General features: G+C 34.8%; 1 pseudogene; it reads left to right on the plus strand.

Annotated features, from left to right (window-relative positions):
- Nucleotides 1-2,994: 2,994 nt before the first annotated feature.
- Nucleotides 2,995-5,835, plus strand: LOC102012388 (annotated as a pseudogene).
- Nucleotides 5,836-14,305: the final 8,470 nt, after the last annotated feature.

The raw sequence follows: 14,305 nt of genomic DNA on the forward strand, positions 1-14,305 counted from the left end.
AAAACTCCACCAACAGAGTTCTAGATTTAAAAAGCAAACTTCAGTAGCATGTCTGGATAAAAGTCAATAATCAAAAATTAATTAAATTCCTATACGCAAAGAATACAAACTCACTGAGAGTAAAATTAGGGAAACAACATCCTTGACAATACCATCCAAAAAAATGCAATACTTAAGAGTCAATCTCACAAGGAAATAAAAGATATATATGCTGAAAATTTCAGTACTCTGAAGAAGAGATTGAAGAGGATTTCAGAAAATGGAAATATATTCCTAGCTCAGGTATAGGAAGAGCCAATGTTGTGCAAATGACCATACTTCCAAAACTCTTATATATATATTAAATGCAAGATTAAAAACTCTTATATAGATTAAATTTCTCATAGATCTAGAGAAAATATTCACAAAATTCAAGTGGAACCAGAAGAGACCTAGAATAGCAAGAGCAATCCTACGCAACAAAGGCAAGGCAGGAGGCATCACAGTCCCTGGTTTGAAATTATACTATAAAGTTACTGTATGGTACTGGCAGAAAACCAGACTTGAGGATCAATGAAACAGATTAGAAGATGCATACAAACACACTCAGCCAACTTATGTTTGAGAAAGAGGCCAAATATATTCACTGGTAGATAGATATCCTCTTTAATAAACAGTGCTGGAAAAACTGACTTTCCACATGTTGAAGACTAAAACTAGACACATATTATCACCATGTACTAAATTAAAGTCAAAATGGATCAAAGACCTAAATATTAAAACACAAACACTAAATCTACTGCAAGAGAAAGTAGCTAGGAATCTGGAAGACATAAGGTAGGCAGAGAGTTCATGAACTAAATCCAAACTCCATGGGAAATACTTCAAAGAATCAACAACTGGGATCTCATCCCACTGAAAAGTTTTTGCACATCCAAGCCAATCACCAACAGAGTAAAAAAGAAACCCACAAAATGGGAAAAATTTAGCTAACTGTCCCTCAAACAAAGGACTTCTATCAAGAACATATAAAAAAATTCAAAAAAATAGTGGTACAAAATTCAAAGACACAAGAATGGCCATCTAAGAATGGCCATCCAAGAATGGCCATCTAAGATGAATATACACTTCTCAGATGAAGAAATACAAATGACAAATCAATGTGTGAATATATGTTCAACATTAGTGGTCATTCAAAAAGTGCAAATTAAAACAACACTGAGATTCTATCTCACCCCAGAAAGAATGGTTATCATTAAGAAATCAACCAATAACAAATGTTGGTGATGCTGTGGGGAGAAAAGAACCCTTTTCCACTGTTGGTGGGAGTGTAGACTTGTACAAACACTGTGGAAATCAGTGTGAAGAGTCCTCACGAAACTAGGATTAGAGGACTCAGTCAATCTATCTATTCCTTTTCTGAGCATTTTTTCAGAAGAATTGAAAACATTATACCACAGTGATATATGTGAACCCATGCTTATAGCAGTGCAATTTGTCATAGGTATATCTTGGAAACAACCCAAATGCCCATCAGTTGAGGAACTGATTAAAAAAAATGTGGTATTTTTATACAATGAAATATTTCTCAGATACAAAAAATGATAAACTTGAGGCTTTTATAGTTAAATGGATGCATCTAGAGGCCATACTCATAATTAAAATAAAGCAGAAACACATGTGTGAGCATCATATTGTCTCCTTAGTGTAAGAAACTACACAAGGAAGCAAAATCCAAAAAGTAAAATAGATTTTGTGAAAAGGAAAAAAAAACCTACTCAAAAGGAAAGAATAACTGTGATGTGGAAAGGAAAAAGAAAAAGAATGAAGGAAAATATATAAATATGTATATATTTTTATATATGTATATATGATAGCTAGGATAATTGTATTAGTAATATTTGTTGGTTTATTGAAAGCAACAGTTAATGCTTAATATTTTAAAAAATTTTGTGTGTTATATGTGGTAATTTGAACAACTACTTTGAAGATAACAATATGCAACATAACAACCAGTGCTGATTTTCTATCATGTTTTGTATTTCTGTATCATTTTTAATTTTTTATTCTCTTTAAAATAAAAAAGTGAAAAAATGGTGAAATTGCTAAAACAGGTTTCAAATTACATAACATGTATTTAATTATGTAGATATTGGTAGAATTGGTAATTTTCCTCTGCAATGCAGTGGCTAGATCTGATCATATTATGCTCAAGATGCATATAAATTAAAGATGCATATAAGTAATAAAAAATAATCAACACCAAGGTCATTCCACAGGTGAAGAAACACTAACTAAAGAGAATCTCCAGACAACTGACAAATATCTTCTATTCCTGAACCCTCAGTAAATATAATAACAATAGCTAAGGAAACAGGACAACAAGATGCCTCCAAGAATTCTTAACTCCCCACAGGATTAGCTTGTGGGAGAAGTAAAAAATTAAATGGCTAAAATATTTGAATTGATCAAATAAGAAACAAAAATGGGTCCATTGATCCATAACATCTTCAGTAATTTCACAGATTATACAACTAAACAGATAAAAGGAATTAATTGATAAAAGCATCTCTCAGCTTAAAGAAGAGGCAATAAATTTGGGGCTAAGCAATATACTCAAAAATATAAATGACCATTTTAGTGACAAACTAGAGATCATGAAAAGCTATGAAAAGAACTCCAGGATACATAATTCTATTAAAAATATGGGCAGCAGAAATCACTGATGTGTACAGAGTTGCAGAACTACAAGATAAGTCTGATGAGGAAGATTATGCATGCAATACCTTATAAGCAGCGAGATGCCATAGAAACTTCAACATCTACTATGTCACTTATATAAAACAACCTAAAGATTATGAGAATAAAGAAAAACCAGAAAATAGCACAAAGGATCAAAATACATATTTATTAAAATCATAGCTGAAAATTTTCCATGTTTTATGAAAGAACACAACTTTCAGGTGAGGTGGCATACAAAACCCTGTATATCCATGATTAGAAAAGTATTTTTCCATGACACATCATAGTTACAATCCCAGAAGTGCACCAAAAGGACAGACTATCAACAGGTGTCAGCAGACATCACTAGGTAAGTTATAAAGACAAGTCTATCAGAATAACAACAGATTTCTCAGCATGAACCCTAAAGGCCAAAAGAGCTTGAAGTGAAGTTTTTCAAACCCTACCAGAAAACTCCTTCACTCTAGATTAATATTCTCTGGAAAACTATCTTTAAAACTGACAGAAAAATAAAGATTTCCATGACCTAGAGCATGTTAAGAAATACATGCCAAACAAACCAGCCTGAAGAAAGTACTCAAAGAATTCCTAGACAGGGACAACTAAGTCAACAACACTAAAGAGCCCAAATGAGAGAATGTATCTAGTAGGGTGGGTAGTTAAGCAAAAGGAAAAAAATAACAACAAAAGAAAAATATTGCGGTAACAGAATTCTGTCAATATCTTTCAGTAATAACTCTCACAATATATGTTCTTAACACTCCAGACAAAAGAAACTGATTGGGGATGGGAATTTAGCTCAGCGGCACAGTGCCTGCCTGGCAAGCACAAGGTCGTGAGTTAGATTCCCTGTACCACAAAAGAAAAAACAAAAACAAAAAAAATTAGAAAGTGATTGGCATATTTTATCAAAGAACAAAAACCACTGTATGTGATATGCAAGAGAAACACCTCATCCATACAGAAACATATGGTGTGAAAGTCAAAGGACCCCAAAGCAAGCAGAAAGCCATCCTATTTTAAAATAAAATGTACTTACCAACAAAACTAATCACAAGAGTCAAAGAAAATCAAAACATACTAGTGAAAGGAACAATTTAGCAGGAACAGAAGACAATTGTAAGTGTATATGCACCAAATGCCAGCACACCCAATTTCATAAAACAAATATTGTTGGGCCTAAATAATAGATAGAAGTCAACACAATTGTGAGATGTGGTGGTGCATGCCTGTGGTCCTCCAGTCATTAGGCTGAGGAAGGTGTGTGGCCATGAGTTGGAGGCCAGTATGGGCTCCACAGTGAGTTTAAGACCAACCTGGGCTTGTCAACAAAAATTAATAAAAATAAAATCTTCTTAAGAAAATCAACACAATCATAGTGAAGAACTTCAATAGCCCATTATTGGAAATAAATCAATCATATTAAAAAGTAACAAGAAGTATCAAAGTTAAACCACACCTTAAAGAGAATGTTTTTAACAGATATCCACAGAGTGTTGCACCTAACAGCAACAAAATACAGATTTTCCTGAGCAATAAGTACAGAAAACTTTCTCCAAATACAGCATTTTAGACCATAAAACATGCTTACATTAATAAAAAATAATTGAAGAATCTCAAGTATGTTATCAGATCACAGCACACCGAATCTAGAAATCAATTACAAAGGAAATCACAGAAATTCTGCAAACCCATTGAGACTAAATAATGCGTTCTCGAATGTACACTGCATCAAAGAAATTAAAGGAGAAATTTTAAAGTTTCTAATATCAAGTGCAGGGGCTGGGGATTTAGCTCAGCGGCACAGCGCCTGCTTGGCAAGTGCAAGGTCGTGAGTTCTATTCTCAGTATCAGAAAAAAAAAAAAAAATCAAGTGCAAATGGTGGCACAACATGCAGAGCCTATGGGACACAATGAAAACAGTTCAAGGACATAATTTTATTGAATGCCCACACTGGAAAAATCAATAGTCCCAAATAAACAACATAACAATGCACATCAAAATCCTAGAAGAACAACAGTAATCCAAATCCAAAATGTGTACAAGGAAAAAAAGCATGAAGACCATAGTAAAAATTAATGAAAATGAGACTGAAAAAACATACAAAGGATCAGTACACCAGAGTTGCTTATTTGAATGTGTAAACTAGAAAATGCTTAGCCAAACTTATCAAAAGAAAAAAAGAAAAGACCTAAATTAATACAATTAAAAATGCAAAAGATGAAATCACAATAGACATCAAGGAAACTTAGAGGGATATAAGAAACTACTCTGAGGCCTTTATTCTAATAATTAAAAATCTAGTATAAAGATATAAATTCCCACACACATTAATTACCCAAGCAGAATCAAGGTAATAGTGGGAGGAAGTTTGTTCAGGGACGAAGGTGATGGGTCTGTGTTCCAGGTGAAAATACCTCCACTCAGAACATCCCAAGCTAGAAGAAAGTGTCCTACAAAGACACATGTTGGAGAGCAATTTGCAGCTGAGGAGATAATGACTGACATATCACAAAAGGAATAGTCCCCATTGGCCAAAGTGGCTTTGGCTCTACAAATCTTGCTGATACAAATTCTATAATACTGGTTAACAGTGATGTACACTGCTACATAAGTGGAACTCAGTGACAATGGAAATCTTTTAATTGAATTAAAGTTCTACCAGTGAGCTTCCAAACCAGTATAAATTCAGAAATAGATTCTTACCCATAAACTGAAGTACTTCAGTGATTCTAACTATTTGGGATCTGGATTATGTAATAAAAATGGAAAAGTTATGGTCTATGATGATAGACTGCATTAGAAGTGACCTTCACAAAATACACGAAGCAAACTCCAAAAGGCTTTCTGAGAAAACTTTTGCAGCTAAGCTTAAACATTCTAGAGGTTGTGGATATATTCATAAGCATGAATATGGACATGGGGATATGAAGACTTCAAAACTTCTTCTAAGCCACAAGAATCCTCACCAGATGTATTTGATAGATTATGGCCTTCCTTATCAGTACTGCCCAGATGGAATTCATAAAGATTGTAAAAAAGATCCCAAAAGATATCATGTTGGCACTAATGAATTCACAAATATGGACACTCACAGTGGCATGACCCCCTGAAGACATAGTGATTAGCAATACTGATCACTGCATGATCCAGTGGCACAGTGACCATCTTCTTTGGGAAGATAATTTGAAGGATGCAAATGGATTACAACATTAAATACACACACAGTATTATAAATTTGATGGAGAAATGCTGTACTGAAAAAAACAACCCACATAAAACTGTTAAATATGGAATATGTGAAACTATTGGAGTATACTGAGAAGCCTCTTTACCAAAAAAATTCTGTGATATTCTTTTGCAAGTACTAAGACCTATAGGAAGTAAGGATGATGGTAAACAGGGCCTCAATGTGCTATGGAGAATGGAAGTTGGAAAGCAAAAACAGTAACTAAGAACAGAAAGAAAGACATGGAAGAAATCACAGAATCAGCAGTAGTTGTGAAGATCTGGAATGCTTTGATTCCCAGAGAAGATCCCACAGACCTGTTCAGAAACAAGCAAGAGAGCCCAGAAGTAAATGACATACTCTGAACCAACTTTTCTTCCCTTCCCTTTGAATTTTTCTCCTTTTGTGCTTTGTTTTATTTACATGTAGTTTTTGTGGAGTAGGAGAGCAATAATTAAAACCTATGTCTTTGAAAAATAAACTTTTGTATTAAATACATACTTTTACAATTTATAGAGGCTAATTTGTTAAATTCAAAAGTATTCAGGCATTCCTCCTTAAGATATCTGAATGTTTGAGTTTTGGTGCACATATGGGAAAAATTATTATATCTGCTTTCCAAATCATTGCTCATTTCCCAGAGTAGATAAAAATGTTTGACAAATTCTTCACTTTTAAAGAAATCCATAATTTAAAATGAAGGTCCGTTTGCTATAAAAGAAAAATAAAAAAAATAAAGAAGATATGAATGGTCCAATAATAGGGACTGAAAGGTAAACAATAATTAAATCCCTACAACCTACAAAAAGCCTAGATAAATTTACCCACAAATTTACCAGAACCTTAAGAAATAATTAATGCCAATTGCCCTCAAACTTATTCATGAAATTGAATGAGAGAAAACATTGCCAAACTCATTTCTTAACTTGGCATTATCTTGATACCAACAGAACACAAAGGCAACAAAAAAGAAAACTACATACCAGTTTAATGAACTTACATGTAAAAAACCTCAATAAGATACTTGTGGGGAGAATATTTTAAAAAATCACTAAAGGACTCATACATTGACCCAGGCATGGTGGCATACACCTATAATCCCAGCACTTGGGAGGCTCAAGCTGGAGGATCGCTGTGAGTTCAAGGCCAACCTGGGCTATAAAGTGAGTTCAAGGCCAGCCTGAACTACAAAGTGAAACCCTGTCTCAAAAAGGCAAAAAATAAATAAATAAATAAAAATAAAAAAAATTTTAAAAAAAATCATACTTCATGATGAAGTTGGTTTAATTGCAAGGACTGTCCAATATATATAAATCAGTAAATGTAATATACCATATAAACAGAAGTAAGGATATGAATCACAAGATTCTATAAATAAATGCAGAAAATCCTTTCAAAAATCCCATATACATTCATGCTAAAATCCTTGACAGAAATTCATATAAAAAGACTTTATATTGGACTAATAAAATCTATTTATGACAAACCTCTACCAACATCACACTAAACAGTGAGAAACTGAACACATTCCCTCTAAAATCAGGAACAAGCAAGGGTATCTAGTCTCACCACTCCTCTTCACAAAAGTACTCAAAGCAATGAGAGAAATTAGTCAAGAGAAAGAAATGAAAGAAATTTAAAAAGAAAAAGGAAGAAGGGAAACTAGTCTTATTTTCAGGTAACATAATCAATATGCCTTACATAGAAGAACTAAAAAGTTCCAGCAGAAGACTCTTGCAACTAATAAATTCAGCAAAGTGGCAGGATACAAAATAAACACAAAAATCAATACCATTCTGGTACAAAAGAATGAAACCAATGAGAAAGAATTCAAATGAACAATCCCATTCAGAATACCGTCAAAAAATTAAATAGCAGAAGTTAACCTAGTCAAGAGGGTGAAAGCCCTTTATAATGAAAAATACGTTACTCCAAAAAAGAGATTGAAGAAGACATTGAAAATGAAAAGCAGTTCTTAGATAGGCAGAACCAATATCATCAAAATGTCATATTTCCAAAACTGCTATTTAGATTTAATGGAATTTCAATCAAAATGCTATCAGCCCTTTTTATTTTTATTTTTTTACAGAACTACAAGAAAATAATTGTAAAATTTATAGGGAACCAGAAGAGACAAAAAATAGCAAAAGCAACTCTAGGCAACAAGAACAAGGCAGGAGACATTACAATCCCAGATTTCTAGTTATACTACAAAGCTACATAGCTAAAAACAATAGCACACACAGGAGTCCTGGCACAAAAGTACACATATTAGAAATGCATAAAGGATAAGATAGGATAGGATAGGATAGGATAGGATAGGATAGGATAGGATAGGATAGGATAGGATAGGATAGGATAGGATAAGATAGGATAGGATAGAATAAAAGAGAACAGGATGCAGAAACTATGCCAAGTACCTTTAGATATTTGATTTTCATTAAAAGGGTCAATAATATATGCTGGATAGAACATAGCCTCTAACAAATCATGCCAGAAAATCATCTTATGCACACTGAAAGAATTCATCTTGATCCATATCTCTCATCCTGTACTAAAATCAAATCATAATGTGCAGATAACATGATCTTTTATGTAGAACACCAAAAAAATTATACCAGAAGACTCTCAGAGCTAATATAGTCAGCAAAATGGCAGGGCACAAGATAAATACAAAAGTCAATAGCATTCTGGTGCACTAATTATGAAATCAATGAAAACAAATACAGAAAAACAATCCCACTCAGAGTATTAAAAAAAATTCAATACCAGCAATGGACACACGCATGTAAGTGAACATTTTGAACAATAAAAAATATATTATCTTGAAAAAAGATTGAAGAGGGTATATAAATTCAGAAATACTGAGTATTCTGGAAGAAAGAAAATTTAAAAATTGTCGACATAGGCATAAGAAAGGACTTCTTGAGGAGAATTCCAATTGCTAGGGAAGTAATGCCGTCAATCAACAATTTGGGTTATAACAAATGAAAAGCTTCAGCACAGCAACAGAAACAACGAGCAGAGTGAAGAGACAAGAACTAATATCTAGAATATACAAAATTTAGATTTCCAAAGTAAAAGAACTGTCAAAAATGGCATTTAAAATGAATAATGCTGTTCAGAAAAAAAGAAGTGCAAGTGGCTAATAAATAATACAGAATTAATCATCTTCTTTGGCCATTAAAGAAATACAAATAAAAACACTGAAATTTCCTCTTACTGTAGTTAGAATGTCTATTTCCAAGGGCTCTAAAAGCAGTAAATGTTGATAAAGATGAAGCTAAAAGGAGCTATTCTATATTGATGGTGGGAATGTAACATCATGCAAACATTACAGAAATCAGTATTAAGAATCTGCAAAAAATTCAAAGTAGAAATTATATTTAACCTAGGTATGCCTCTTCTGGATAGTTTCCTGAAAGAGTTAAAGTTATCATAACACTGTGACACAGGCATACTCCTGTTTCTATGCCCAGAACTCACTGCAATAAATCATGACAGTGGCCCATATGTGCATCAATAGATGAATTAATTCAGAAAATGTGTTATACATACATCAGGAGGTATTGTTCAGCTGTAAAAATATGAATTTCAGTGATTTGTAGGTAAATGGACGGATCTTGAAACCATAATACAGAGAAATTTCTTCCACATCACAGTAGTTGAGTACTGCATGGTTTATCTAAAATGAGAGGCCTAAAATATAAATAACTCAGAGAACAAAATAAAGGATGCATACTAAGAAACAGGGAGGGAGACCCTAGAGATAAGAAGCAGCTCTGGAGAAGCAGCGCCTGGAAGGCCAGTAGGTGGAGTAGGAGTAAAAATGACCAAGATATGCCAAAGCAACAACTTATATTGAATGGAATCATGGTATATCACATGCATATACTAATATTTTCAAAATATTTTAAATCACTTTTAATGATCAGTATAAGGATTTGCATGCAGATAAACTGTATCATTTGATGAGTTTTTAAAAATTTTGCACCCAGCTATGTATTAGATGATGTGTAGCTACTTCATGTTATCCAAGAAACTCTCCTAGTGATGACTGTAGTTTTTTTTTTTTTTAACCTACCTAGCCCACTCCATTTCACTCTGCCAAAAATGTGCTTTTTCTTCAAAGTGCTCAGCCAGGCTCACCTTCCCCAGACATCTTCCTTAGTGTCTCCTTGTCAAAATGAACTCCTCTCTTTCCAAACTACTGCGGTACATTCTTTGAATATCCAGTGCTTGTCCTGGCACACTCTGTATTTGCCTCTCTATAAAAGAGGCAACAACAACTTTGCACTGTACATATTGGCAATATTCAAAGATAGGTTTGATTTGTCAAAATTTGAGCAGTTGTGAATTCCCTGCTTTAGTAAATCACTGATTTATTATTGACTTGTATTTGTTGGGCTAGAATTTCTTGTGAATGCAGTCATACCATGTCCAAACATTTTGTGTGAATTCTTTGTTTTGTTTGTTTGTTTTTTTTTTGTTTTTTCTCCGGTACCGGGAACCCAACTCACGACCTTGCGCTTGCCAGGCAGACGCTTTGCCGCTGAGCTAAATCCCCAGCCCCCATTTTGTGTGAATTCTGATACTGCACATGTTATGTGATTAATCCACATTGCTGGGCTTTTTCCTTTTTTATTACTGAGTACTCTTGCTGAGAGCATTTTCAGTGGCATACTGTGTAAATATATGCTATTTATCTACAAGCACAATGTGCATGGGCATTGTAAACTAATAACACAGGCTATATTGTTCCTTCAAGTTAACCATTTGTTCTAGTACCATATGCAAAAATGACTTTTTCCCCCCTTCTTTGGTATCTTGGTACACAGATCAAGAATGTTTTCACTATATGTGTGTAGCTATCTTTCTAGATTTTTTATTTCGCTTACTCCAATACCAGATTATTTGGCTCTTTCAATCTGTACATTTTTCATGTACATTTACACGTACATTTTTGTACATTCCATGTACATTTTTCATGTGCAACCAAGATCAGCTATCATATATTCTCCAAATTTGATCCTTATTTTCCAAAATTTGCATGGATACTCTAGATCCTGAGTGATTCCCTAACTTTGTTAAAATCAACATGCCATTTCCTGGTATTTTGACTGAGATTGAATTTTTAAAATATGGGAGGAATCCAAATAACAATGTTTGTTATTTGAATCAAACAACTTGAGGTTTTCCTTTGCTTATTTGGTTCTTCTTAGAGCTGCGGTTTAGTTTTTCATAAAGCTGTGCACTGTGATTTTTAATATATCTTACAAATATATACTTAATTAGTACTATATTTTGTTGCTATTGTATATTGTATTGTATTGTAAGTCACTGTTGAAATTTCTTTGCATTTTTAGCCCCATATAGATGTGGTTTATTTTGATACATAAATATGATCATATTATGATCATATGATCATATCATATGATCATTATAAGGGCATGTTTATCTATGGTCATAAGATACATTGTCATTTTTCTTATATTTTGGAAAGTTTATTACTGCCATTTTAGTGAATACATAAATCATGAAGCTCTTCTCTTACTTTGTGAAAATGTTTAAATTAGATTGCTAACATATCATTGTAAAATTATGAAGTTCACCGGTAAATTCATTGGCCCTGGAGATTCTTTTAAGAGAGGAAGAAAATAAATATAAATAATGTGAAAAATGAAACCAGCTCATACTATATTGCCAAATATTCTTGAGTCAAAATTTAAAGTGTTATCTTTTTAAAAAATTTGTCTGCTTTATTGAAGGTCACAAATTCATTAACATGGAGTTACTTATAGTATTTGTCATTTTAAGAATGTTTAAAAATTATTATATCACCATTTTATTACTTGTGGTTTAGAGCTTTTCAGATTTTTTCAAATGGTCATTGGTTGGCATTATTATTTTCTCTAATTTTGGTCTAATTGCATACTTTTTGTTATCTTTATTGTTTCTTTGATTTCACCAAATTTGCATTCAATGTGTTTGTGTAATCTTAAAATAAAAACAATTTTAAGGTACTCTTTCATGCAAATACACATGTTAGAAGCCCTCCATTTGTCTCAAAGCATTACATTATCTCCATTTCTCAACTTTTGAAGATTGAACTTTTTAAAATCACGATCAGCCAACTGCCTGGGGAACTTAGATTGATGCGCTGCACTCTGTGGGCATTGTAAGTCATGCCCAAGTCCAGGGCTCCATTCCCCAGCCGCCAGGGAACCTCACACTGGTGCCCTGCGCCCTGTAGTTATTGTGGGTTGCAGCACAAGTTAGACTGCATTGCCGTTACCCAGCTACTGGGGGAGCACGAAATGGTATCCTGTGCCCCGTGCTTATTACAGTGCTCACGTTAGTCAGGGTCCCCCCTGACCCAGCTGCCAGGGGAGCACGAAGTGGTGCCCCACACCCCGTGGTTATTGTGGGTGTGCCTTAGTCTGGGTCATCAGCCACTAGCTTGGGGAACTTAGACTAACGTGCTGCGCTCTGTGAACATTGTAAATCGTGACTGTGTTTGGGGCCCCATTCCCCAGCCATCGGGGGAATTCGTATTGATTCCCTGCACCCCTGGTTATTGCCGGTTGTGGTGCAAGCCAGCCTGGGTCGCCACTACCCAGTCACTAGAGGAACTCAGACAGGTGCCCTGTGCTCCACAGACATTGTGGATCATGCCTGAAGCCCCAGAAGTCCCAGGAGATCTTAGTCATCTGCCTGGGGAACTCAGACAAGTGTTCCAAGTCCTTCTGACATTGCCAATTTTGTCCAAGGTCCTGAAGAGACAGATATGCCCACATCAGCTGCCTGAGAAACCTGATCCAGCACTGCATGTTCTGCCAACATTGTGGGTCAGCCTGAAGACTGGATGCCCTCAGTCAGTTGTCTGGGGACCCCAGTCATGAAGGCCAGCAATCTGTTGCCATTGGGGCACTCATCTGAGCTGCACACTCCAGAACCTGCCTGGGGATCTTGGACATGGTGGGACACCTCCTGCTGCCATCTTGGGGCAAGCCTGACAACCAGGGAATGTAGAGGCCCTAGAGACTTTCCAGTGAGCTGCCTGGGGAGGGTGAGGCCCAGCACTTCACCTCTGACATCCACAATGACAAGACAAAGGACCAAAATGCAATCTCAGTACTCTACCCCAACCAGAATAAGTCCAGAAGACAGCAATATAGAAGAACTCAGAAGTCACACACCTGAAACCTCTGAAATGAAGTAAAGAAACAACTCCATAAGGACATAGAAGAAATCAGATCAGAAATAATCTCTCAGACTAAAAATGAAATGACAACAATAATGAAAGAATTGCTCAGCACATCTAAAGAAGACATATAAAAAATAGAGGGGCATAGAATAATAACATAGATGTTAACTGAACAATATAGGAAAGAACTAGAATGCATAAAACAGATTCAAACAGATATCCAGGAAATCAAAACCTCCATTGTAAGCCGGCAAAATGTCTTGAATGAAGCTGAAGATAAATTTTCAGATCTTGAAAGCAGCATTGCAGCTAATGATGGTGAAAGGAAAGATCTCTTAAAAATTATGAGCAACCAGGAAATAACAATTCAACAGCTGCAAGATGATGCAAAGAGAAGCAGTGTAAGACTGATAGGCATCAACAAAACAGCAGTAGTCAACACAAATGACATAAGAAGACTATCTTCAGAAGTAATACCAGAAAATTTCCCAAGTATGGGAACAGAATCTGCCATACAGTAGTGAGTCATATAGAACTCCAACAAGCCATAACCAAAATAAATCTATACCTAGACATGTAGTAACCAGGATCTCAGAAATTGAGCAAAAGCATAGAATATTAAAAGCTGCTAGAGAAAAGAAACAGATCACCTGTAAAAGAAAGTCTATCAGAGTCATGGTAGACTCCTCAGCACAAACCATCAAATCAAGAAGAGCTTGGATTGAAGTATTCCAGGTCCTGAAACAAAACAACTTTCAACCCAGACTGTTGTATCCTACAAATTTATCCTTCAAATTTAATGGAGAAAAATACTTCTATGATAAAGAACAACTGAAAAACTTCATGAGGCCAAACCAACCCTACAAAGAGTACTAAAAGATATCCAAGAAAGAGATAAGAATAACCACAATTTCAAGAAAAACAATAGAAAGAAACCAACTACCAGAGAAAGCAATTAAACAGAGAGTAAAAGTAGGAAACCAATAGCAAGTCAATAACATGATAAAGACAAGCCAACACATAACAGTTATAACGCAATTCACCAATCAAAAGAAGCAGACTGGCAGAGTAGATTAAGAAACAAAATCCAGCAATATGGAGTATACAAGAAACACATTTAACTCAAAAGGAAATCCATACACTGAAA

This window comes from Chinchilla lanigera, unplaced genomic scaffold, assembly GCF_000276665.1.
Source record: "Chinchilla lanigera isolate Chin_1 unplaced genomic scaffold, ChiLan1.0 scaffold00001, whole genome shotgun sequence".
NCBI classification, from domain to species: domain Eukaryota; kingdom Metazoa; phylum Chordata; class Mammalia; order Rodentia; family Chinchillidae; genus Chinchilla; species Chinchilla lanigera.